Genomic DNA, 10,576 nt, shown 5'->3' on the forward strand with positions numbered 1-10,576 from the left:
GAGTAACAACAGACTTAGTGTGTTAGCTTCAATCGCTACAGAAATGAACTCTGAAGGATATTAGTCAACGATACAGCTTTCAAGAAAAAAGTAATTGATATATTTGATGAGAAGAAAAACTGACATTTGGAATTAATTTACAAGATAATATAAGCAATGCAGATATTATTATTATTGTTATTATTATTATTATTATTATTATTATTATTATTATTATTATAGTAATAGAGTTTGGTTTGGTTTATTACTATTATTTGGAATAGTATAGGTATAACATTGGCAAACAAAATTGAGTCAGTACAAAAATGTTTTATTAGGTCACTCTGCCATAAAATGAATAGAGATTACTACTCACGTTGTTATGAATACTGGTGTCAATTTTGGGGATTGCAGCGAGCGATAGGAGAAAACTTATTGAAAGAGATTTTATTAAGCAACTAGTAGGCAATAGCTATCATAGTGAATACTGTTTGCATAATATAGGTATAAGGGTACCAATGTATAATACAAGAAAAAAAACAACATTGGTTCCTTTGAATCTGAAATTTGTAATTTTAAAAAGATTGACTAATTCTTTTAATTTAGTTTAATTTATTTTTTTTATCAGTATAAAAGCATGAATTTTAGAACTTGACAAATATTATTTATGACGACTATTTTGAGACTAAAAAAGTATTTGGTGTTAATTTGATAAGGAATTAATAATCCGATATTATTTTACTTTCTTTTATCATTATGTTGTATTGTTTTAGCATGTAGCTTACATTGTATGTAATATGTGTTTATCTTATTTGATAAAGTGCTGTATTTTTGCCGTTAGGCTGTTCATTGCACAGCAATAAACATAATAATAATAATAATAATAATAATAATAATAATAATAATAATTATTATTATTATTATTATTATTATTATTATTATTATTATTATTATTATTATTATTATTATAACATTGGGTCTACCCTGTTGAACCTATCACTCTTCGCCACTGAATCTAGTGAATCTTAGGCATATGTTTGTGAAGTTTGATCTACTGGCTAACCAACGAGTTTACGTTTTGGAATCTTAAAGTAATAGTTCACCGTGATTAAACTTAACTGTCTATTCCATATTACTACATGTAATAATAGTAAAATGTTGAACTTTTATCACTGTTTGAAGTAAAATATTGTCTTTAAGAACGTTTAATTTTGCGTTGTACCTTAAGTACTACGACATGTCAGGGTAATTTCGTTCCGATGGGAGAAACCTTTCCATGGGTGCCTGGCTAGTAATGTTTCATGTCAACTACTAGTTTTATAATATCAAGCAAGTTATGCACACTTATTATTAAATGTACTTATTGAATCTAGCGTTTCGTTGCATAGAATTGTCTACGCTTATTAGGGTAGTCATAATGCCGCTATGGTAATGAAGAGATGCGTCTGGGCTAGTTAAGTTGTCCGCCCTTGTCTAGTTAGTATTGACTGACGTCGACGTAATTCTCTTATATATATATATATATATATATATATATATATATATATATATATATATATATATATATATATATATATATATATATATATATTAGGGTGGTCCTTAATTTTTGATTTCCTAATTTCTTTGGACTCACCCCCTAAAATGGTTCCATATGGGACTAAATTAAGGAAGGAAAAAAATTAACTTCATTGAATAATATTAAATGGTGCCCCAAGCGACCTAAAATTTTGAATCCGATTACAGTACATAATATATGGGAAAAATCTGGAATAAAATCTTGTAATTTAGAAACGACTTAAGGGAACGCAAAAAGTACCCTGGATAATGGAACTAGAGGAAGAAATACATCTAATGTTGTATAGTATTGTCACAACGGCCATCTTGAAGTCCGCCATCTTGGATTCAGATCAAAATTTTCAAATAGGAAGAGGGCCATGTGACATATCTTTTTGAGGTGCAGTTTCACCATAAACACAAATCTGGCACTATTTTAAAGATAGCCTTAGTCCTCTAAGAATTTTTACCTGTGAAAATATTTCTCTTTTTCACAAGTAATAACTCTTACACAACTAAATGTAAATACATGAGTTTGGCTCGAAAAGAACGAGGGATATGCGTGGCTTCATTAGAAAGAGGAACGAAAATGCACTTCTGAAAATGATTTGTATGAATTTTACACCAAAATACATGGTGGAAAGCATTTCAAGAAATGAAGAGGAAAACCCATTTGAGTATGTAAGATAAAATGTAAATATGTGCGTGTGTGCGCCCGGACCCTGCAAGAGATGTAAAAGGGGAAAAACTAATTTTAAAACTCCAAGACAGGTTGCTGCTCTTGATCGATACAAGTCCACTGATAGAACGAGAATACATATTCTGAAAGCGACGGCAGAAACATTAGGCCATAATGTAAAGGAACTACAGTAGTAATAAATATGCATCGATGCTGAGAGAAAATCCGTAGCGAAGTTGCATAAAACCACAAAAACAATTTCGGAGTGCATCAAGTGCGTTAGTTGTGCAATGAGACGAAAAACCACTGCCGAATTTGACTGGTAGAGAGACTATCGACGGGTTATCAATATTTATTACAGGAGATGCTCATGAGAGGCTAATTGGTGTTCTCAGTTTGTCATCATGAAGAGGAGAACGAACATATTATTTCTACTACAGTTCATTAGCTTGAAGAATGGCACTTGGTAAAGTTCGTGCAGGCAGTTTGTTGTCACACTATTCCCTGCAATATGTGTCATGTGAACGGTGCTCTCATTCTGCTAGAGCAGATGCTCCAAAATGATCTTCTATACCTTCCTTGTAGACACTACATTTATGAATTGGTTTTAAAATGTGTATTTGACAAGAGTTGTGTTTCGTTTGCATCTGGACCGGACGTTTCCCTATTTAAGCATTTTCAGAAAGATTGGTCTAAAATAGATTGTACTAACTTTATTCCAGAATTGATGATAATAATGACGTAAGGAACAACATTTCAGATGTAAGAAATGAAGTATTGAATTTTGCTATCAAACTTGTAGAAGCAGGACACCGCAGAGAAGATTACAGTAAATTTTTAGAACTGACATTCTTGGATGGCATACCTCCTCGAAGAATTTTCTTTCGTTTGCCTGGAGCAATTCACCATGCAAGGTAGATGGGAAAAGCAATATACTGTTTAAAAATGTTTCTCTTTCGCCAACATTTTCGTTTAACGAAGCAAATAGAAACGGGTCTTCGGAGAGCATGAACTTTTCTGATATGACTATATGTCCAAGCTTGATTTAAATGTGATCAAGTATCCCATTCATCATTACAAGACCTGCAATTTTTGAAAGCTTTGTACAGTTATAGGCAAATAGATAATGAATTATCTGAAGTGGCTCTTTCTAAATTTTCTCGGCATCTCTGGTACTTGAAGGAGGAATGCGTAGCATTGGAGTTTTTTGATGATGAAGTTAACATAGTGGAAAAATAAAAATTGGTTGAAAGAATTAAAACTGTAAGGAGAAACCGTGAAGCAGCAAAGAGGCTTGACGCAAGGATAATACCATAAAAATTCTTGCGAGAAGAGAAATCAGTGATTTTGATACAACAAACAATTTTTTCTCGTGAGATTTAAAAGGGTTTCTTGAGTGTGATCCGATTTCATGGTCAGATAACAATCTCTATCTTCAAGGAAAGACAATAGTTAAATTCATCTCCGTAATAAACGATGCAGCAGAAAGGGGAGTGAAACTAACAGAAGATTACAACATCGTTTTTACGAAAAATGAGTATCAGAAACAGTTTCTTTTGCACATAGTGAATTCTCATAGATAATCTTTTCCTAGATGTGACAAAAGTGAACTGTGTAGTATATAAGATTGAAAACCTATTGAAAACTTACCCCAAAGCTACAGTACTCCATAAATAAGGGATATTTCAATTTCTTCCATGTTATATTTTTTCTTTTTCCTCATAATGGTCTATGAATCATCTTGATGGAAAAACTTATTGGTAGTTCATGGGGAAACAAAGATTTAACTTTCTCTAGCAGTTTATTTTCAGTTTATGTAAAATACTTCCAAAATTCTTACAAATCTGTGGTCCATAACTAGAATAAAATAACATTACATCGAAGCATTTCGTTTTTCACACGTAATAACTCTTACAAGATTGTTGGTAGCTTAAAAATAATACAAGATTTGTGCTTCTGGGAAAACGCCAACTCAAAATGATATGTAACATGACCCTCTTCCTATTTGAAAATTTTGACCTAAATTCAAGATGGCGGACTTCAAGATGGCCGCCATAATAATCCTATACAAAATTAGGTTGTCCATTTCCTCTAGTCCCATTATCCAAGATATCTTTCCATACCCTTAAGCCGTTTGTAAATTAGAAGAGTTTATTCCAGCTTTTCCCCATATACTATGTATTGTAAACGCATTCAAAATTTTAGGTCGTTTGGGACACCATTTAAAATTATTCAATGGATCTAATTTTTCTCCTGGTTTAATTTTGTCCCATATGGAACCATTTTAGGGGGTGAGTCCAAGGAAATTCTTAAATTTATTTTTCCCCATATAAATAAGGACCACCCTAATATATCGGGTGTTGCAAAATAAGTGTTACAACTCTTGGGAGGTGACTCCTGTCACTGAGACAAGAAAAAAAGTTCTCTTCAATTTTCTGCTATCGGACATAGTTTCAGATCTACAAGGTGCCGAAAGCGTGGGAAAATGACTTTCGGACGCCAATAGTTCGGAAACTATCCAACATAAAGAGGGCGGGTAAAAAATTCACTGAAAAAGTCATACCTGCTCTATTAAATTTTGCATGTTTCACAATCCTACCGTGCACGCGCAAGGGATTCCCCAAAGGAACGTAGGGAGTCCCGGATAATCTGCCAAATGAAACTTGGTTAAATGGATATGAATTGATAGGCTTTCTACCAGGTAACAATAATTCGTTTGTCTTAAGTCGTTATCTGGAACGAATACAAAATGGCTTACACCTTTATGCCCGTTGTGTGTGGTTGCATAATCGCCAGGAACGGATGCTGGCCAACAGTGACGTTCTGAGTATTAATTGTAGCGAATTTGTACTCAAATGCTCTAGAAAGACATCTGGAGTGTCGGTAGAGCATAAGAGATGAAGCAGGGTGATTCACATGTGTGGAAACACTTAACGAAAAATGCCCAGAAATGCACTCATACTCAATAAACGTGAGTTCAAAGCGTCGGAAATGTAAGGATTAGCGTCAAGAACATGAAAGCCATTGCCAATTCACCAATAATATTCCCTCAAACCGATGCAATATGATGTGCATGGTTGCATATCAATAAGGATGAGGCCAAGTTCAAATTGTGCAATGGACTCACAAAGAAACTGGGTAAACTAAAGGAATGTCACTAGTGGGATCGCATGATCGATATTGAAATGTGACCAATGTGTGTGTTGATATCAACATGTAGCTAATGGACAAATGCCAACATGTCGCACTACTGCCGGGACATCGTCCCACGTGCGAAAAATAGGAAAATAACTACTCGGGTCTTGAATCTGAGGCCGTGGGCTCCCAGTAGGATTGGAAACTGCGACCACGCGAGCAAAAGCGAGCGCTCTAGCCCTGAGGCTTTGAGGGAGCCTCACTTTCTCTGTATTCATTTCTTTGAAGAGTACTTTGTTTGGCAAGCTCTCTTGTACAGCCTCCCGACATACTTGTGTGTTCCATTTTGTTACTTCTACTGCACAGTTGTAAACAATCAGAGCTTTAAGACGTGTCTTCCTATTTCTCATGTCGTTTTATTTTCCATATGTATGGTGTTTCAGCTGTAGTGTTAAATGTGCCAAATCGGTTCATTTTCGTCTTTGTCTTGGCATGTGCACTGTGTGTAAGATACGAATTTCTGGAGGTATTTTCCTATATTTCGAGTACTTCATATGTCTCAGAAGACGTGCGACATGATACAAGTTTGTTATTTTCACGCTCTATCAGAATTTGAACCATGAATTATGAGATTTCTTTCCATATGTGTCGACTGTGGGACAATGTCCCAAACAAAGAGGGACATTGATACAATCGTGTTCTAGTTACGTTCTACCAAAAGGTGCACCAGATGTAATAGCAGAATGTACAACGTTATTTTCCTAGTTTTCGCACGTGAGATGGTGTTTCAGCAGTAGTGCGACATGTTGACATTTGTCCATTAGCTACATGTTGATATCAATACACACATTGGCCACATTTCAATATCGATCATGCGATCCCACTAGTGACATTCCTTTAGTTTACCCAGTTTCTTTGTGAGTCCATTGCACAATTTGAACTTGGTCTCATCCTTATTGGTATGCAACCATGCACATCATATTGCATCGGTTTGAGGGAATATTATTGGTGAATTGGCAATGGCTTTCATGTTCTTGACGCAATCCTTACATTTCCGACGCTTTGAACTCACGTTTATTGAGTATGAGTGCATTTCTGGGCATTTTTCGTTAAGTGTTTCCACACATGTGAATCACCCTGCTTCATCTCTTATGCTCTACCGACACTCCAGATGTCTTTCTAGAGCATTTGAGTACAAATTCGCTACAATTAATACTCAGAACGTCACTGTTGGCCAGCATCCGTTCCTGGCGATTATGCAACCATACACAACGGGCATAAAGGTGTCCGCCATTTTGTATTCGTTCCAGATAACTACTTAAGACAAACGAATTATTGTTACCTGGTAGAAAGCCTATCAATTCATATCCATTTAACCAAGTTTCATTTGGCAGATTATCCGGGACTCCCTACGTTCCTTTGGGGAATCCCTTGCGCGTGCACGGTAGGATTGTGAAACATGCAAAATTTAATAGAGCAGGTATGACTTCTTCAGTGAATTTTTTACCCGCTCTCTTTATGTTGGATAGTTTCCGAACTATTGGCGTCCGAAAGTCATTTTCCCACGCTTTCGGCACCTTGTAGATCTGAAACTATGTCCGATAGCAGAAAATTGAAGAGAACTTTTTTTCTTGTCTCAGTGACAGGAGTCACCTCCCAAGAGTTGTAACACTTATTTTGCAACACCCGATATATATATATAATTTACAAACGTCTGTTCGAGTTAAATTAATTCCATCAGATATTGTCAGCAATAATGTCAGTTCAATATATTCAATATTCACTTGAATCAATTTACGTTCAATTAGTCACCAAACTCACACACACACACATATATAACTAACTAACTAACTAACTAACTCTATGGCCTATGGAACCCGGAGGTTCAGTGCCGCGTTCACAAAAGCTCTCCACTGACTTCTATCCTTAGCTAATTGCATCCAGTTTCTACTTTGTATTCCTATCTCTGCGAGATCCATCTTAATATTATCCTCCCATCTGCGCCTAGGTCTTCCTAATGGTCGTTTTCCTATGGGTCTTCCAGTCAAGACTTTGAAAGCGTTTCTACTTTCTTCCATTCTAGCTACATGTCCTGCCCACCTAAGCCTCCTAGACTTGACGACCCTAACAATGTTGGGTAAACCGTATAAACTATGTAGTTCCTCGTTATGAAGTTTCCGCCATTCCCCATTCTCGTTCCTCTTGGGTCCGAATATTCTTCTCAGGATCCTGTTCTCAAATACTTTCAGTCTATGTTCTTCCCTCAGAGTAAGTGACCACGTTTCGCAACCATACAGAACAACAGGCATGATTATCGTTTTATATATTTTAAGCTTCAAATTCTTCGACAGAATTCGCGACGACAAGAGATTTTGAACCGAATAGTAACACGAATTCCCTGCTTTTAGTCGACATTTAATTTCTTCGTGAATATGATTTTCGTCTGTTAATATTGATCCTAAATATTTGAAAGTATCCACTTTATCAAAAGTATTATTTAATATTTTAACGCCTCCACAATTTGCCGTATTACGGTCCCGACGCACTGCCATGTATTTAGTTTTCTCTGCATTTACTTCTAAACCCATGTCCCTGCAAGCATTTAATAAGATCTCTGCATTTATTTCTACTGTTCTCCTATCATCCCCTATTAAATTTACATCATCAGCATATGCCATCACCTGGTGAATACCGTTCAACTGTAGGCCCTGGTTGCTATCTTTGATTTTCCTTATAGCGTATTCCAGCACAAAGTTAAATAATAATGGCGACAACGCATCTCCTTGTTTCAGGCCATTTTGGACGTGGAAGCTCGTGGACAAAAATTTTCCTACCCGGACTTTACTTTGGGATTCACTTAAGCATATCTTAATTAATCCAATTAGTTTTCTCGGTACTCCAAGTTCTGTAAGAACGTTGTACAATGTTTCTCTCCTAACCGAGTCGTAAGCCTTTCTAAAATCAATAAATAGTTGATGTACTGGGATATTGTATTCCCACTTTTTTTCGAGTACCCTATATATCCCTATCCTCCTATCAATAACCAATAACCTAGATGACAAAGCCAGGCTGTTAGCTGTCACCTCCTCCAAAAACGGAGCATGGCTTCAAGCCCTACCTTCTCACACACTCGGCCTACACCTTTCTAATGAGAGCTTTCGTATTGCTACAGCTCTGCGCTTAGGTGCCAATATTTGTGAGCCTCACTTTTGTCCTGCTTGCAACGCATATGTTGATAATAAAGGATTACATGATCTTTCATGTAAAAAAAAGTGCGGGAAGACAATCTCGACATCATATTGTAAACGACATTATTTGTAGAGCCCTCGTTTCAGCGGGAGTTCCTTCAATAAAAGAAATGGTTGTTGCCGCTCTGATGGTAAAAGGCCTGATGGCATGCCCTTGGTACCGTGGAAAAATGGAAAGGCACTAGTCTGGGATTTCACATGTTCCGATAAGTTTGCTCCTTCCAACTTATCCCATTCTTCAATTCAGGCAGGTCTCGTCGCCGCTCACAGAGAATCAGACAAAAGACTAAAATACTCAAACCTATTGGATAAATATTGGTTTGTAACAGTAGCAATAGAAACCAGTGGGTCTTGGGGTCACGAAGGATCTAATTTCATTAATGAAGTTGGTCATCGAATAGCAATCAAAACTGGTGACCCCCGAGCTACTGCATTCCTTTTCCAACGTATCAGCATCGCCATCCAGCGCGGGAATGTGTCATCGATCTTAGGCACATTACCTCCTGGTAAAGAACTGGACGCGATTTTTCTTCTATAACACACAATAAGACGGAAGTAGAGACATCCTAGGAGGCTGACTATGTTCATGAAGAATGTTTTGAATACAGTTTGGATAAATATAAATTCTTGGAAGTCATGGCTAATACCGGTAAATTTGGGAGTGGTAGCAACATTATCTACAGATTTTACTTAGTTGCTCAAAATCGTTAGACCTGAAAGATATTGTTGTCAAGCTGTCCGATGTTTATTTTGGAACAAATATGCTATAACTAATGTTTAAGAAAATATGTCATACTATTTATCATGTAACTTTAGTTTTGGAATATATATATATATATATATATATATATATATATATATATATATATATATATATATATATATATATATATACCCATATTTCTCATGTCGTTTGTCTACCTTGTCCTCCTATGTCCGCCCGGAAGGGACTGTCGTTAGTGTATTACTAACTTAATAGACTGTGGCTGTCGTTGTCTCGTCGAGTGGTTTAGTGGGCTGCTACGTCACCGGAACCTCGGTCTTGAAGCTTTCCTTCCAAAGTTGGTATGCAGGATCACGCTCGTAGCCAGGGCAAAAATTTAGGGGGTCGCGATCCAACCACATTATAGTTCATCAGCATATTATAGTTCACTTGTAAGCCTACCGTGAAAATTTTAGGAGGGACCAGCAAAAATTTAGGGGAGGCCGGCCCCCTAGAGTTCCTGGATACGGGCCTGGGGAGGTAGCTAATGATGTGTTGTTGATCTTGAACCTTCATGAGCAGCCATTGTTTGATTAATAATTCTGAGAGCTTTTCTTTTCTTTGCAGGAGTAGTATGTTTACCAAATTACGAGCGCACTTTCCCTCTCCAACCCTAACTACCTAAAATTATGAATCCACCACTGGCCATTACACTTTAACACAGAAGGATAGCGCAAAGTGAGAGTGGGAGTAGGCGCATAGGCTTTTATGACATTTAAAATCATAAAAACTTACATCTATAACTTATAACTTATAGTGCTGTCTTTGATTGAAAAAATAGTTTTTGTTTGATCGAAATCGGTCTACTAATAGGTGAGTAATGTGAACTTAAAGTTTAGTATGTTGCATACGGCTGTTACATATATATATATATATATATATATATATATATATATATATATATATATATATATATATATATATATATATATATACACTTTCGCCACACATGCATTCAGTTTATAAGCCAGTTTCAGTTGAGAGAAGCAATAACATACATGTACATGAGATTTATAGCCTCTCTCTTTTCTTCTTAGAACGTGACATGCAATCCGATTTTCTTTTTCCTACTCCTCACGCCAACATATTTTCTTTTCTCTTCCTTCAACAGAACTTCTAGCTAGCAGCCGTGAGATGAAGCTGTATACCGATGACGTCGTATAATGCCTGTTAGACAACGTCATACATACATATTCAAGCACTCTTTTTGTCTTT

Source organism: Thermobia domestica, chromosome 3 (genome assembly GCF_964235325.1).
Source record: "Thermobia domestica chromosome 3, izTheDome1.hap1.1, whole genome shotgun sequence".
Classification (NCBI taxonomy): domain Eukaryota; kingdom Metazoa; phylum Arthropoda; class Insecta; order Zygentoma; family Lepismatidae; genus Thermobia; species Thermobia domestica.